Consider the following 18682-nt stretch of genomic DNA (forward strand, 5'->3'; position numbering starts at 1 on the left):
CCCATTGACATTCACAAATAGCCCCAAACTCGAAAAGGTAGAAATCACTATTAGCACTTCCAACAACACGGCGATCGACATAATCTCCGCATACTGTCCCTCGCGTGACTGCAACTAAGAAGAAATTCTGCCCCTACTTGATCGCAAAAACAACCGGATACTCGGGGGGGGGGGGCTTTAACGGCCACCATAAGCTATGGAGTAATGTATCTAATTCAAATAGAAGCGGAAAGTCTATTTATAGTGCTCTAATAGAAACCCCGGACATTGCTCTAATTACCCCCTACTCACTGGGAACTTACATAAACCCTCCTACCGGGAAAACATCAACAATCGACCTTACATTCTGCCCCCCCCCCCCCAATCGCTTGAGACTCCACCATCACACTAGGCCCATACCTAGGCAGCGACCATTTCCCGGTCATCATGGAAACCAAAACTACCCCCAAAAAATAACTGCCCCCCCACCTAGATGGATATTCCGCGACGAGCTATGGACTGACTGTAATGCCCACATATATATACTCCTCAACAAACACTACACTGAAAAGACAAACCCAGACGAAACATACAAGCTATTCCATGATTCCCTAATGGTTGCCAGCCACACATTCTTTAAGCCGAGTCCCCCCACCAGAACCAAGCAAGCCATGGTGGAATAAGGACTGCAATAACCATGTCCGTACTACCAGGAAGGCCCTCTCTGACTGCTCAGACCCCTTCTCGGATAACAAAAAGATCGCCTGGAAAAAAGCTGAGGCCCAAAACAGAGAAACCTTAATCAATGCCAAGAAACAATCATGGCAAACATTCATTATTAGCCTCAGCTCTCACAAAGACTAACATACCATGTCAGCATTTGCCAAAGCGTTGACCGGCCGTGGACACACCCTTTCCGCAAACGGGCATTCATTCCGCCTGACTGATGGGACTCTAATAGACGAACCCGAAGAAAGAGCTAATATATTCCTAAAAACATTCATAGACAACTTCAATAACCGCCCAGAAGAACAAGATAACATAGAAGAAGCCATAAGGACCGCCGTCGAGTCACCAGACCTCAGCGCTCTCAACTCCCTTATTACACCAGGTGAAATAACACAAGCCCTTAAAAGACGCAAAAGTAACTCAATGGGCCTAGACCTCACGCATAATAAAATGCTATCTAACCTCACATACGACAACCGTGAGGTGCTTCGCCACCTACTCAACACTCTCCTCGCAAACGGCTGTACCCCAAATGACTGGAAAGAAGCCCTAATAATCCCGATCCTCAAACCCAACAAAAATGCAGAAGACCCAGCGTCCTTTCGCCCTATATCCCTCACATCATGTCCAGGGAAAACAATGGAAAGAGTCATTAAGAGCCGGCTGGTCTGCCATCTCGAAGAAAATAACCACCTGCAGCCATCGCAAGCCGGTTTTCGTCTTGGTAGAAGCACCTTGGATCACATTCTAGCTCTTGAAAATAACACTGGCTTTAGCAAGGGCTTCTCCACGTATGCGGTATTCCTCGACATTGCCAAGGCGTTTGACCGCACTCAATGCGATGGTGTCATGTTCAAACTCTCTAAGATGCAAATAACAGGACCTATCCTCAGCTGGATCCAATCCTTCCTCACAGATAGGAGTGGGCGAGTGAGAATAGGAAATAACCTCTCAGACATAGGCCATCTCGTCCCAGGGGTCCCCCAAGGAGCTGTACTTAGCCCCACACTATTTAATGTTATGATGAGTGACCTGCCCCTCCCCCACCCGAAATTACCGCCCTCCACTACGCTGATGATGTCGCAATCTACAGTACCCACCAAATTATTAGGCACACCTCCCCCATCTACGTGTATTCTTATGGCGCTACTGTGTTTTTTAAACTCCCATTGCTATTTAATGGATAAAGCTAGATTTTTTTTTAAATTTTTGCCGATCAGATTAAGTCGTGATCTACAATTCACTAACACTTCGTTTTTTTGTAGAACTTACCGCTAAGGCTCTAGGTCCTTGTTCACGAAATAGGCACACCCGGTTTTTCCCCATAAGCGTAATGCTAAGACTAGGTTTTTTTTATTTTTAAATAAAATACTTAGAATTGAGCCAAAAAAATTCTTTTTTCCCAAAAGATGTAGCATTCCTTACTTAATATAGATGTAATGTTATTTTTTCAAAAATAATTTTTCTCAATACCCCTCCTTATCCCTTGAAGTTAACTCCCTTCTAAGTTTTTGGGCGGAAAGTGTACTTTCACACTTGGTCACCAGAGGCGTTGCAATGCAGCTTTTTGCCGTGAAGTGGTCAGCCAGCATTGACGCAGTAATATCCAGCTGCAAAATAAAAAGATATCTTTTCAGTATAATAATCAATCAAAAATATGGACCAAACATACAAACCCTAGCAACCCTCTTCAAAACCCTAATTTGAAGCAAGCTTGACTATGGAATTTTCGCCTATGGTGGAGCCAGCCCTTCAAACATCTCAAAAAAAGACATAATCACCCGTGGAATCATCCGCTTAATACTGGGTTCCATAAAATCCACCCCTACTGAAATACTATACTCAGAACTAGGAATAGAACCAACAAAAACCCGAATGAAATGACTAGCGGCCCGATACCTCATAAAACTCGGGGAAAAAAACAAAAATACTATGTAGCCTACATACGCGCACAGTTCCACGCCACAAACCCCAATCCCTGGCCACCCAGAAGCATTCTCAGCCTAGTCTCGCATATCAAAGGCATCATGACAATAGAGAAAAAAGTTTTTAAGAAAGACCCCAGCTACACTGCCCAACAAAAAAATCCGCCCCCTTGGTCAATTCCCACTCACAAAACGACATGGTTCCCCATGAACAAAACGGACGCCTCTTGCAACCAACCGAAAGCCCGAGCAACATTTAGAAATATTGCCTCACAAATCTCCTCCACTGCAATGACAGGTTACACTGACGGCTCAATCAAAAACAATGCCACTACATGTGCATTCACCTTCCCCTCCATCAATCTGAACAAAGCCTGGCACCTCTCTAGAGGTTCTAACATCCAAACAGCTGAACTGTATGGCATCCTGACAGCCCTCGATGCATGCTACTTCCATGACTCCAACCAAACTAAACTACACATTTTCATAGACTCTAAGGCTGCCCTCCTAGCCATCGATGCTACCCCAAGGACTGTACCTAATCCAATCTTGCTCAAAATATGGAACATGTTATTAGAACTTAAGGCGGCAGGCACAATTACTCATCTTATCTGGCACAGTTACTCATCTTACCTGGATCCCCAGTCATGTTGGCATCACTGGCAACGGAAAGGCTGACAAACTGGCCAATGAAACAGAAAATATCACTCTTGAAAACTCCATCAGCAATCCTTTATCAACACACGAAATCATAGCCTTGTATAAAAACAAATGGTCAACATCAACCCTCAACGATCTTAAAAAATGTGGGACACTATGTGTTACCTCTAAAACCAGGCTTGGAATCACAGAATGGCATCATCATCCAAACAGAATGGTCAACACAGCACTCCACCGACTCAGAAGTGGGCACAACAGGTTAAATGCACATATGAGCAAATTTGATATGACACACAGCCCCACTGTCGCCATGGCTGCCCTGAAATCGAAAATGTAGGCCATGTCCTCACAGCCTGCGAACATCTCTCCACATGTTACACACCTCTTAAACAACTTCTCTCACAACTAAATCTTACCTGATACACAGTCAATATTCTTGGCCTAAACCAACAAGTCCACAAAGGCTCGCTGCTCCTCATCCGAGATCACCTTGCCAACTTTCTTCTCCAATCCAAACTGTACCTTGAAGTCTAAACAACATCCACTACGCACAGCTTATACGACAAGTTTGACAACGATCGGAAACAGCCTGGTGGTGGCAATGGACACTAGTCCAAAATTTCTGTAACACCCGATTCCTACTGCAAATCGGCTTCGTCTGCAGAAAAAACAAAAAAAGTATCAAAGTTACAATTAATACAACCATTTTATTTTCTAAAAACTCCACCCTAAATATTTGTAAGTATTATATTATTGATTGAAGTAACTATATATAATAACATTTATATACATTTAAGTAAAATGGCAGCTAAAAGAACATTATGTCTTCTTCTGTCGCAATATATTTACAATAACATTCAATCATCCAGTGAGGAAAGTGATTCTGACTCAGTGGATGATGAATTATTGACTTTTATCGGACCCACTGAAATGGAGCGTCATCGTTGTCAAGTGGGCTACCTAAATGTTATAGCTGTGTACTCAGATGCAGATTTCTTCAAACACTTTAGGGTAACGATAACAAACTTCCAATACATATTGGCTTATTTAAAAGAAAGCAACTTCCGTTCTGATATCAGATCTCATGGAGGATGTGAACCCATGTCTCTCTATGAAATATTGTATATAAACCTTCAGTACTTAGAAATTCAAGTTTCCCTTAGACTGTTGGCTGATAAGTTCAATAGAACGGACTCTCAGTTTGTAACATAGTTGCCTAGTTTTGTAGGTTTCATCCAAAGGCAGCGTGATTTTATTAAGTGGCCAAGCATACAGGAAATACCTGCAGTTTCGAGTTCGTTTCGCATAAAGGCTAATTTTCCTGGTGCGGTATCTGCTCTTGATAGTTGCCACATTTCACCAAAATCCTCAAATCAGGTACCATATCGAAACTACAAGCAATTTTGTAGTTTCAATCTTATGACTGCTGCTTTACCTGACCGACCATTTTCATGTCTTTTGTGGGTTCCCGGTAAGTGTCCATGATTCCACTGTATTCCAAAATAGTTCCTTATTCCATCAACTAGATACCGAATGTCACCGCTTTTTTAGTCAAAACTCACACCACATCATTGCGGATTGCGCGTTTCCCTTAAAACAATGGTTAATAACTCCATATAAAAAAATTAATGGTCGGCTACCTATTGCCAAAAAGATTTTCAATAAGAAACTTTCTTCTCCCAGAATGGTTATTGAACTTGCGTTTGGGGATATAAAAATAGATTTAAGCGATGTTTAGATGTTAACACTAATATTGAAAAAGGTGTTGATATCGTTGTTACTTGTTGTATTTTGCATAATATTTGTATTCAACAAGGAGATCTATTCTACGGGGGAAAGCTAGACGAAGACGCCCTTAATTGCAATGTTAATAACTTTCCTTACGCCCCTGGTATTTTTGATCACTTCGCTGAAATAAAACGTCAGCAAATCTCCGATTCCATATAATGAAATAACAAAGGTTGATTACTAATTTAAAAAACTAAAAACTATTCATTGTTTATCACTCACAGTTGTTGATGACTATTAAATGTATTATTCTTATTAAATGTCGTTGCATCGTGATTCGTCTTAGAAAGACACTTGAGCATATCGATAGCCAAGATGAACTATCGGTGTTGGTTTCACCCACGAAAAGGATCTTGCTGTCGTTAATCTAGAAGTATTTCTCAGCTACAGATCGTTCAAAAGGCGTGTCAAGTAGAAATACCACTCTAAGAGATGTACTGGATGTAAGCCGAACACGCCAGAAAGGAGATTATGGTAAATATCATTTATTTACAGCTTGTGGCGCTAATTAATGTCAATATTACAGATTTATTACGTTGCGGAAGAAAATGGAATGGTGGGATCCGGCGCACCGACAAGGGTGAAATAAAGATGAAAGCAAATCCAGCCGACCTCAGAGTGACGTGCGGGTCCCTTCTTTTGCTGGGCCAGGTGACCCTGGACACAAGACCCCGTCAAGACGTTTTTCAAAGCAAAGCGGCAAAAAGGTATCTTCTCTTTCTTTCTTTTTCCATCATACCACCACTTATTCTATTTATTTATCTATTTCAATCCTCCTTCCCTTTCTTTTTCTTTCTTTCTAGAAATAATAGGCTTCGTTCCATGCATTCAACAAGTTGTCCTTTTTTTGTTTGGTTTTGATTTGTATACGTTTCCCTTTATATTCTTCCGTGTGTTTGTGTGTGTGTCGTCCAGCTTCAACGCTTCAAATCTCTTTCGACGGCCGGCCTCGTATCTCCCCAACCATAAAAGAACAAAAAAAATCGACAACTCAAAAGAAAGACAAATATAAAAACAGTTGATACACGCCGTCAGATTGGTATCATTCGCACCGGCATAGATAAAAAATAGTTGCCTTTAAAATCAAATGTAAAACAGACAACCATCTTCTTCTTTATCCATAACAAAAAGAAGGAGGAAGACAAAAGATGATTGACTAAAAACGACAATCTAAAATCTATTTAAGAACGACAAGCCACCCCGTCACTATCGCAAACAAGAGACACACGTACGCTACGCATACAAATAGCGTACGTCTCATAGTTATAACCTATAATTACAAGACGGCCATTCTTAAAAAAAAAAAAATTAAAAGCGTTCGTTAAACTACACATTGGCCCTCGCAGTGAAACCAAATGGTCCGCCCAAACGCTCAATTACGCGTTGCTTGTATTCTTTTTTCCTCTAATAATACATAACATTACATATAATAACACACTGAGCTATTCCTCAAACAACGTAAGGAATTTTCTTAAAAAAGAAATAAGAAAGGAAAAAAGGAAAATTAAGTAAGTTAATTAACAGGTAAGGTTGCACGGGACATACAAAAAGTTGGTTCGATGTATAATATTTAACCTACCTTTTGACTTAGTTGTAACATGGCGGTTGATTCTGGGTTGGATAATTAATTCCGGTTTCCTCGATATGCCGTTATAAAAAACAGAAATTAAAATCTGGGGAACATAAAGCGCTATATGGCATCTTGCCAACCAGATGTTCTTATTTCTATAAGAAAAAAAGGTTATTTATATTAGGAAAAAAATAAATCATAAAACTAATTTACTATTTATGATGATGACGAACTAAATTCATCAGATGGAGAAGCTGATGTTGAATTGGAACGCGACCAATTTCTCTTCGAATCCAGGTTTTCGTAGTTGAAAGATTTTTTGTTTCCATTTTGTTCCATTTTATTTCCATCATGTCTTCATACCACGTTCGTCAAGGTAAGCTCATTACGCACCCATTTATGTTAATAATTTACCTTTTTGTGCATTGTATACAATGTATACACATTATGTATGGTATTTATTAATGATTTATTTTAATTATTCATATCAGATGTCTGAAAATGCAAAACGAACCCGTAGTCCTGTGTGGACTTATTTTGAAAAAGTTGGAGCTTTAGGTGGGAAAGTCTGCCAGTGTTTCCATTGTCCCACTAAAGTGCCGTTTTGTGGGACCACATCCAACATGATGAGAAATCTGCAAACGCACCATAATGATCTTTATATCATTGTGCGTTCGAAGATTAACAAGGCTCGTCCCAAAACTGCAGCGAAGGCGAAACCAAGAAGATTGCTTGATAACCAAAGCACCGACAAAGATAATTGCGGTAACATTTTCCTATTTAATTAAAAAGACTAATACTTTAAATATTATTTTTTTAGATGATTCTGGCGTGACAGGTGGCATTGCCGATGAAGTTGTTGTACCGACCGAGTCTATCTCTCACCAAGGTAGTGAAGAAAGCATATCCGCTTCATCTAGCTCAGCTCCTTCGACATCAACTTCGACTAATAGGTAATGCAACTTATTAGCTCGCTCTATTTCCGATTTCATTTATTGTTTTTGTTGGACAGGGTAGAGCCATTCCTTATCCCAGAGGGGTGATACGCCGGCTTACATTGTACGCCAGCTATTGCTCTTTATTGTGAGGGGAATGCACTGCCTCTCTATCGTTGATGATGTCCATTTCAACGCTTTTGTTATGGCCATCGATCCGCGAGTGAAACTACCGTCACGCAGCGCCATCACTCACAACTACTTTCCGAAACTGTACAAGGAAGCCGCCGACAAGCTCATCCATGAGTTATCCCTGGTAGAGTGGGTTTCACTCACTGCGGATGCATGGACGTGCCGGAATAATCGCCACTACCTCACCGTCACTGTTCATTTCATCAATTCGTCGATGGCAATGGTTTCACGTGTTTTGGCAACAGAACACATCGAAGAATCCTGCACTTCCGAGAACCTAGCTGCACGATTGAAGAAGATAGCTGTCGATTGGCAGATCATTGACAAGGGTAAGCATGGTTCATCTGAAATTCTTTTTGTAGTTTTGTGATTCTCTAGTATAAAACGCTTAATTTTGTGATTTGACAGTGGTAGCGGTTTTCACTGACAATGCCTACAACATCGTTCGTGAAGTAGAAATCGTCAAAAAGGCACATCGCGAATGGCGACACATTCCGTGCTTTGCACATACCAAGCTCTTGTCTCAGCTATGGAAATGTTGCAGCCATTTGACGAAGTTACCTCTTACCTTTGTCCCAGTATTACCCATCGATTTCGAAGGTTATTCCTTCGATTCGATTGGTAATGCATTTCTTGAATCGGCGAAAGGCATACATCCACATCACATGTCGTAAACAGCTGAATGAGGATCTTTTCAGTGGGTTCAATACTCGTTTCAGCATAACACTGAAATATTCAACCCCTCATCTTATTGCAACTTATTTGGATCCAAGGTAATACTTAAATGTTTTATGGTAACTAGTATCAAATTGTAAACATTGTAACTTTTCTTTAGATTCAAGAAGCTGACCCTCTACTTCCCCAAAGACGTTTCGGGTGAAGCTGAAAGGCGGACGAAGGCTCAAATTGATTTAACGTCGAAAAGAAGCATGCCTCCAGTGGAAACACCCGTAACAGCCATTTCGAATACGACAAAGAACTCGATTTGGAATGATCACGACTACGCCATGACCATTTCAAACGCCAACCGAGAAGGACAAGGTCCAAGCAACGAGGCAAACAAGATCATTTGTATTGCGGAATACAATGATGCACTTGCCTCTACAGCCCCGTTCTGCTGACCCCTTGAAGTTTTGGAAGGAGAAAAGAAGCCGTGGTGAGCTGCTTCCTATTCCCAAAGTTGCAATAAAATTCTAATTAATTCCTGTACCTCTGTCCCATCCGAACAATTGTTTTCAAGTGCTTCAGAATTTATATCTGAAAATAGAAATTGGTTGAGTCCTGACAATGTAAACATGTTGTTATTTCTTAATAAAAAAGCCTAGTAATGTGTATATTTTGGTTTAATTCGTGTTTTAATTACTTGTGTTCCTTTGTTAATGTGTTGTGTATAGAAGAAAATACAACTGCTGCCATGAACTTCTATATTCTCTGTCTTATGTTTTATGGGAATTAAAAGCTATGTATTATAAAATCTTTGTTCTGTCAAATAAGTATTTTTCAGAACTGTAAGGTAACCAATAAAAAAAGCCATATGCTGGGATCGAACACGGTTCCATTTTGAAGAGTACTGTATCTTCAACCACTGGGCCACTTCAATATTGTGTAACGTGCAAATTCCAAACAATTAATTGTTATCGGGTAGTATCGATACAAATTGCAGACGAAAATCTAACATTGGTGTCGTCTGCAACGTCTTAGCTTAAAGATTTGTTTACTATTGATATTGTCACAATGGACTTTACTTTGTTAATGAATTGTATTGAATTTTAAGAAGAAATACAAGACAGCAGAAATAAAGAATAACTACACTTTTACTTAACTTTGAACGTGAAGAGAACTGTAGGAGAACTTGAAGAGAACTTAAGAACTCAAGAACTAACTAGGGTTAAAAATGTGTGGGCTTTTATACCCTCGTGAAGGATATACGCCCCATCTCTAGGGTTACATAAATTCAAGGAATAACTAACTTCTACCAAATAATTTGCGTGTTGCAACTTCTTTTCAAGAGAAGCTGCATTGTACGCCATTTGATCGTTGGTTGTCACGTCATTTTCAGAAATGACTACCACGTCACTATTTTCCCCTCGCGACAGGTCCCCCTTCTTCAAGATAGGCGACCCGACTGTACTAACAATCATTAAAAAGAAATCAATGGCATAACAAAATATTGGGGAAACCCGTGATTTTCCAAAATTCATCAAGAGCTATAGTAATGAGAAAGCATATGAAAGAGCGAGGTCGCTTTATTAAGGTAAAGAAAGGACTATAGTAAAAGTCAAGCATACGATAAAGCGCGGTCGCTTAAGAGAGGTAAAGGGACAACTAGAGTAGGAATCAAACATAAGATAAAGCGCGGTCGCTTTAGAGAGGTAAAGGGACAACTACGGTAGAAGTCAACCATACGGTGAAGCGTGGGCAATGTGCTTTTATCGAAAAAGGAATTTTCTAGAACTACGGAAGCAATACAGGCGTAAGAAAGACGACTATAATTAGCAATTCACACATATTAACATGTAGAATTTAAGCACTAGAAGCACTATTCCACACATTAGCAAGATGTTGAAAGCCACTAACTCGTAAGGATAACAAGTAAGGTAAAACTCTTTTTGTTTTTCTTTTTCCATAATTAAATTATGAATTTGCTCTCCAGTCATTTCAGATGACAACGTTGCTTGTGCGTTGCGATGAAGCAGCTGACTAATAATGTCTACAGACGATGTATTTTCTCGTGGAAGCTCGACGAAAGTGGGCTTTTGCCATCCGTTGCTTGGACATCTTGAGCAAAAATTTTCACTGTTGGAAGAACAATTGCTTGTAGTTTTGGCGCCATTACACTTCCTTCCATGCTGGCTGGGAATACCCATTCTTCGTTTCGAGCGGTGCATCCCAAAGGAACTTCAAACATTCCTACAGCTGGTAACGTTGTGGTTCTCAAAGGTGGCTGCTCTCCTCCTGCTGGACATGAAAACACAATCTCGTGCGACTTTGTGGCTGAGTAGACCCATTGATTGGATCCCATGTAGACTACTTCAGGTCCACGCCAGTCTGTGAATTTCTTTTTACATTGTGTGCTGATTCGGGTCGAATCATTTAGAAAGACAGCTATTGCGCAGGATTTTCGGGCTGTTCTCTTGCTGATGCCGGTATGAAATTTACACAGTGGTCGCCCTATCTTACTGCAATCCTTTACATCTTCTTTGGACAATTCTAGACAGGTTTCGAGGTCGGCAGACACAGCAAGGTATTCTGGTAGATTTCCGAACAGGACACCATGTGTTCCATTAGCCGTAGCTGCCTGTTCCATTAGCCGGCAAGTTGATAATTTCGAAAAGCTTGTACTGATGGCTGTGATCGAAAAGGGGAACATTTATGAAGAGGCGAAACGAGTTTTCCATGGCCGCCACGGTGACAGTTGATTCTCGGTAGGCGACCCAAAGCTCATCACTGGAGATCGACCATCCTCTTGGTAATTTCTCGTTTATCATTTTAATAATTTTGTTGAATCTTGCTGGGGAGACGATTTGTGGTGCCAAATGTCCATTGGCCAACAGACTAAAGCCGACGTCGAGACTATCGGCCAAATGTTGTAGCCACTGCAAGATCTGGTTGATCGCTTCAAATGTTTCATTCATTTGGATGTAATACTCGAAGTGATTTAGTTCTAACTCTTCTATGTTAACCATTCTGTCCATGAGGTTTGTTGTAACATTGCTTAACAGGGAATACTGGCCTCGCAGCTCTCTGATGAGTTTTGCGTTTGTTCTGGACTCCCAAAGTGATTCATTTACTATTGTTGCTTGTTTATCGATCATGTGAATTACTTCTCTCTGATCTCGAGCAACAAGTTGTACTTGACTGTTTAATTCTTCTAAATCTTTTTGTGTTGAAACTCCAAACAGCCATTTCAGGATTGATCTTCCACCGTCAACAAGACTTCGGCGATTTCTCTGGTGAGGATTTAAGGCTTTTCTGATGTTTGTTAATCGGTCTGCTACATTTTCCATTCCTTTTAGGATTGTTTCCGTTCTGCTAGCGATTCCTCTAGCTGCTATCCGTTGTGGTCGTGAACCTGTATTCTTCCACTATTCTGCCACTTGCTGCTGTTGGGTTATCTTCTGCTTTAAGTATGCTGTTGCTGTATCAGCTACTCCTAAGTCAAGGTCTGTTACGATGGTCCACGATGATTCACTGAACGCCACATCAGTTTGTTGTTTGAATATTGCATTTACCCTTAGGATCAGTGAGTTGCTTGACAACAGCCCAATCAGGAAAAGGAGGAACGGCACCAATAAAGTTAAATATCTGGCTGGAGGTCTTCTGCTACGGGTGGGTCTTCTAGTTGAAGTTAGCGTGATTACTTCCGGAGTTGGCGTGACCACATCATTTTCTTCCATGTCCGTTGATTCACTGCTCTGTTCAACTAGTGTTTCTTCTGGGTCAGTCTTAGGTTGTGGATCACTTGAAGCAGGCATCTCTTGTGTTTCTTTTTTCTGCTGGTTTTCATCTTCTTTCTCTGATGTTTCTTCGATGATGCCAGGCCCCGCCTCTGCTTCATGGAATGATTTCATCCGCACTACGTGAACGATGTCTGTTTTACCTCGTCCCGTTGCCGATATCACTTCATAGTTCACTGGTGTGGTCTGTCTCTACACTTTGAATGGTTCTAGCCAACGATGAAGAAGTTTTTCTGATTTTCCCACTTTACGCACAGGCTTGTAGACCAACACTAAATCTCCTTCTTTGAATGACAATTCTCTATGGCGTGCATCGTAGGTTTCTTTTTGCTTTTGCTGTACACGCTCCATTCTAATTTTCAATTTTTCTCTAGCTGCTGCTAGGTCAGTTATTAGGCGATCTGCATATCCCATTGTCGCTTCCTCTTCTTCCAGCAATGGGTTTGGATCTGCTTCCAACTCCAAGTCAATAGGAAGTCTGGGTTCACGTCCGTAGAGGCGGAAGAATGGTGAGTATCCAGTAGACTCTTGTCTAGCTGTGTTGTATGCAAAGCACACATACTGCAGAGTTTCATCCCAATCTCGTTGATCACTGCTGACGTACATTGAGAGCATTGCTGCCAATGTATGGTTTATCCTTTCCACTGCTCCATTTGCCTGGGGGTGGTAACTGGAAGTCGTCTTGTGGTTGGTGAGTAGTTTCTTGACGACAGCTTGAGTTAGATCGGCGATGAAGCACTTTCCCCGATCCGTGATGATTTGTTCTGGAGCCCCATGGCGTAGAAAGATTTGTTGAACGAAGAACTCTGCAACGTCATCTGCCTATCCAGTGGGCATAGCTTTTAACTCTACCCATTTGGTTAGGTAGTCCCCTGCCACTATAATCATCCTGTTTCCTTTTCTGGAGAGTGGAGATGTCCCTAGAAGGTCCATTCCTACTCTTTGAAACGGTCTTTCAACTTTGATGCATTGTCGAAGTTCTGGAGGTTTATCTGGAACTCCTTTTCTGCTCTGACAGTGTACGCAACTCTGCTCATGACAAACTATGTCCAGTGTCATCTTCGGCCAGTAGTAACGATCACAAATATTTTGTAGAGTGCGACTGATTCCAAGGTGACCGGAGACGATGTCGTCATGGTAGGCGTATAGGATTCTTTCACGGTAGTCAACAGGTACGCACAATCTTCTGTAACTTTTTCCATTCTTTATAGTTTCTTTGTAGAGTTTTCCATTGTTCATCACGAAATTTTTCACTCTTGCTTTTCCACTTTGGATTTTTTGAATTAGCTGATTCCAATTACTGCAGACTTTTTGCTTGTCTGCTAGGGACTCATTTTCTTCTTCGGAGAGTGTTGAGTCATCAGTTAGTGCCCCTATGACGACACAGCGGTCGTCTTCTTGCTCCTCTGTTTTTGGTTACGGATTCCTTGAAAGACAATTTGCGTTGTCATGCGTTTTTCCACTGCGATATACAATCGTGATATCGTATTCTTGTAGCGATAAGCTCCAACGTGCTAAACGACCTGGTAGGTCTTGTTTGCTCATCAACCAACATAGAGATTGATGATCTGTGACGACTTTCACTTTGCAGCCCCACACAAAACATCTGAACTTGGAGAGACACCACACTAATGCAAGACACTCTTTTTCAGTTATCGAATAGTTCACTTCCGATTTAGTCAGTAGACGGCTGGCGTATGCTATGGGACGTTCTGCTTCTTCTATGCGCTGGGCTAGTACACCTCCTATCCCGTATCCGCAGGCGTCAGGAAAAATTTCCATCGGCAAGCCGTAGTTGGGATGGGCCAAAACTGGAGCTGAAGTAAGCGCTTTTTTCAGGGCATCGAAACTGTTAGCCTGATCTTCTCCCCACACAAACGAAATTTATTTCTTCGTGAGCGACGTGAGTGGGCGAGCGATTGAAGCGAAACCTTGGATGTGACGTCGGTAGTACGAACATAGGCCCAAAAAACTTTGCACTCGTTTCACTTTGTTTGCCGTAGAATGGCGTTCACCTGGTGATGAGAAGTTCGAAACTGCCTCGAGCTTTTCAGGATCTGGTGCTACACTGTCTTTTGAAATCAGATGTCCCAACACTTTTAGAGTGTGCTCCAAGAATATGCATTTTACCACTTTAGTTTCAAACCAGCTTTCACAAGGCAACTCAGCACTAAGCGAAGGCGTTCCAAGTGTTGTTGGAATGTTGTTGAGTAAATTATGACGTCATCCAGGTATATCAGGCATGTTGTCCAGCGAAGTCCAGCCAAAATAATGTCCATGGCTCTTTGAAAAGTGCCAGGGGCATTAGTTAGACCAAACGGAAGAGTGCGAAACTGGTACAATCCGTCTGCAGTGATGAAGGCTGTCTTCGGTCTATCACTGCTAACCACTGGAACTTGGTGGTATCCTGCTTGCAAATCCATACTTGAAAAAAATGTTGCCCCTTCTAGCCGACTCAGTGTATCAGCTATGCGTGGTAAGGAGTAGGAATCTTTAACTGTTGCCGAGTTGAGCTTGCGATAATCTACACAAAAACGCCAAGAACCGTCTTTCTTCTTCACCAGAACCACTGGAGAAGACCAAGGGCTGTCAGACGGTTCAATTACTCCTCGACGTAACATTCCTTCTACTTGATTTTGAATTACAGCTCTTTCCTTCCAAGCACTTTTGTACGGAAGTTGATGAATTGGGGAAGCTGATCCAGTATTGATGCCATGTTTGACTACTGCACAGTATCCCAAATCATCTTCATTTAGAGCAAAGCAATGGATAAATTCTTTGAGAATTTTTTGCGTTTGTGCTTTCTCTTCCTTTGTTAAACCCGTTCCAATTCTTCCTTCTAGGTGTTCTAACAATTGCTTTTCATCTTGATTCAAATCTTGTTCCTCGAATGAGGTGTCCATTGTTAGGACTGCTTGGCTTGTTTCTACCTCTTTTGCCTCAGAGTGTTCTTCTAACGTCCCTAAGGTCACTCCTTTTTCTAGCCAAATTCTTTTCGGTGACAAGTTAGCAACAGGAATTTTTTCTAAATCTTTTTGTACTAGTGCATGACCAGTTGATAGGCTACTTGTCGCTAGCAATGACTCTGAGGGTGTCACAATGCAGCAACCTTCCATTTTGCTGGAAACTGTTGTTGAAATTTGCTTGATTGAGTAGGCTGGTATCTGTTGACGATCTCTTGTGACCAGCCGGCTATCCTTGACTTCTTCTGCTTGAATAAGCGAAATTTCTGCAAGTGGTGACTTCCCTGTCGTAAACGACGATTCTTGTGATTCGTAGTCTATGTGGATTGCTCGAAATTGCTGTAGGAAATCATTTCCCAGAAGTAGTTCAAAACCTGACATTGGCCTGACTATCGCGTTTCCTTTGATAGTTTTGCCCTTGTGGGTTACTACAATGTCAGCTGTACTCTGTGGTGACAGAGTATGGCCGTTTACAAGACGAACCTTCGGGCCATTGCGGGGCTTTTCCACGAATCCTGTCTTTTTCAACAATTCAGGGGAAATCACTGTAACTGCAGCTCCTGTATCAATCAACGCCGTTGCAGTTTCTTTACCGCACTTCACTTTTTCCTTAATCAATCGTACAGGGTTTAAATTTAGAATAAAGTCTTCTGAACCACCCTCGTTTTCTTCTGGCATTACCAACTCTTGAACCACTGAATTTACAGATGGATTCTCTCTTGATGTTGCTCCGGTCCCAGCGTACTTTGCTGGGCCATTATACTGCTCAGATTCAGGGTTTCTGAAGCAGTTTCGGGCAATGTGCCCTGCTTTTTTGCAGTAAAAACACTGTGGTTTACCACTTGTTGTGCGTCCTTTGGGTCTGAATGGCCCTTTTGATTTCACTTGCTCTTGACCATTTTGCTTAAGCATTTCTTGAACGACTTCGCGCACCGTTTTTCTAAGATCTGCTTGCGGATCCGGGTAGACCACTGCAAGATTTGGTACTTGCTCCATTGGCTTCTGACATTCTGCCATCGGATCCCTCCATCCCCTAGCATCGGACATAACTGATGCTTCCGTATAGGTTTTTGCTAATTCCGAAAATTGTTCACATGTTTTTGGTTTCATTTGATAATGTTGTTTAAAAAGTGTTGGCCGGAGACCTCTAAAAAGGTGCTCTAGTCGGGTGGTTTCCGACATATCTGGATCAACCAATCTGCAAAGATTAATTATTTCGTAGTCGTACCTAGTGGTCGGCTCATCCACTCCTTGGGTTCGACTTCTGAGTCTAGATTCTTGAAACAGACTATACGTGTTTGGTTGAAATTCTTTCAAATTATTGAGCGAAGACCAGGAACTGTTGGTCTGGCTGGCTCTTCTCCAATAGCCGGTTGAGCTGGCACGTCTTGCCAGTCACTCGGTACTCTTGCACACAGGAACCAATTTCTTGCGGCATTATCCAAGTACATAACAAAATTGTTTCTTTTGTCCGCGTCACCCCAGCCGTTGTGGTTAGCTTTTATCTCGTAGCGCTCTAACCACTGACGAGCGTCTTCGGTTGGGCTACCTCTATAGATAGGTGGACTTACTTACTTTCTTGCAGCTGCCATGGCTGTTGTTTGCAATCGTCTTCGAGGTCTAAAATCACGTTGTTCAACTACAGGAACAACCGGGTGTGTGGGCTCTATGAAATCTTGTTCAGAGTCAGAAATTGATTCTGACTGTCTTGCAGGATTTTCAAACCCTCTCAGGCGAATCGTCTCTGAACTTGATGTCGCCAAATCTTCTCTTGACGTAGAAATTTCCGAATCTAGTGCCTCGTTAGTTGCTGTGGTCTCGTTACCAGACAGCGCAGTGGGCAAGTCACGAAGCGGGTACAATCTTCTACTTGGATCCCGGGGGCAACTAGGTAAACGTAACTTCTTCTTCTGCATCGACTATCTTTAAAGCAGCACTAAATCGTTAACAACGGGTAACGAGCTGCATCTCCACCAATTGTCACACTGGACTTTACTTTGTTAATGAATTGTATTGAATTTTAAGAAGAAATACAAGACGTAGCAGAAATAAAGAATAACTACACTTTTACTTAACTTTGAACGTGAAGAGAACTGTAGGAGAACTTGAAGAGAACTTAAGAACTCAAGAACTAACTAGGGTTAAAAATGTGTGGGCTTTTATACCCTCGTGAAGGATACACGCCCCATCTCTAGGGTTACATAAATTCAAGGAATAACTAACTTCTACCAAATAATTTGCGTGTTGCAACTTCTTTTCAAGAGAAGCTGCATTGTACGCAATTTGATCGTTGGTTGTCACGTCATTTTCAAAAATTTCAACCACGTCACTATTTTCTCCTCGCGACAATATCAGGGTTGCCACCGCAATTAATATTATTCTTTTACAGCCAATTAACTATTAAAAACGTCGCAATATTTATATAGGACTGCAATGCATAATATTTTTGAATTCCCGTTAAAAACCATCTAAAACATATTTTTGCAACAATTAAAAATAGTGAAAACCTATGTCTCCGTTGAGGGTTGAACTCCGCACCTTTATATCCTGAACCACATCTTCTTCCACTTAGTCATGACGTTCTTTAAAAGTTCGTAAACAGCAAGGTGGTGTTAGTGTGGGATAGTATCGATACAAATTGCAGACGAATATCTAATTTTATCGTCGTCTGCTCAATTTTACGAATCTGCGCAGTGAAATTTTTCATTATTCAGGATTGTTGCCATCAAATTTATCAGTGCTTTAAGTTTCGTAATATATTATTATAAATATTTATAAAAAAAGGACAAATGTGTAACGAGCCCAAAGGCTATCCGAAGACAGCCACACCCTTTACATCCCTCAAGCGTTTCACAAGTGAAAGTGAACGTATCCCCTCCCATTTTACCTTCAATATGTGTGTTAGTTAGTAGTATAAATCCAGCATGTTTGTACCTTGTAATTGGGAATTGTTTCAGCAAATCCACTGGTAATACACGAGGTTCGAAACTTTACAATTGGAGGTCCCAACGAGACTCACACTTGTTGACCAGTACAAAGTTTCTTACCCGTACCTTATTTCAGTGATTGTGCTCTACACTTCCCCGACGAATCTCCAACAACTCTACCAGACCAAGGAACACCATCAAAGGTAAGCGAATGCCGCTTGATCATATTGTACCAGAGACTACTCGTAAAGAGAATACCTTGTATCCAAACATTGTCGACAAATTATCTCCACCATTGTACCCTGTACTTCCCAAATCAGACACAACCAACCAAAATCCCAACTGTCAACGAGAAAAATTTTTAGACCACTGGAAAACTCTTGTGGACTTAGAATTTGAACAAGAGTTAGAACAAAACAAAACCTATCAGACTACCACGACAAAAGCAAAAATCCAACAAATAGAATCCAAGAAACAAGAAATTATTAAAGAGACCCACAACGCATTACAATTGTATTCATATACGTTGTTAGAACAATCGTTGCAAGTACCAAATG

Source organism: Daphnia carinata, chromosome 9 (assembly GCF_022539665.2).
Source record: "Daphnia carinata strain CSIRO-1 chromosome 9, CSIRO_AGI_Dcar_HiC_V3, whole genome shotgun sequence".
In the NCBI taxonomy this organism is placed as follows: Eukaryota; Metazoa; Arthropoda; class Branchiopoda; order Diplostraca; family Daphniidae; genus Daphnia; species Daphnia carinata.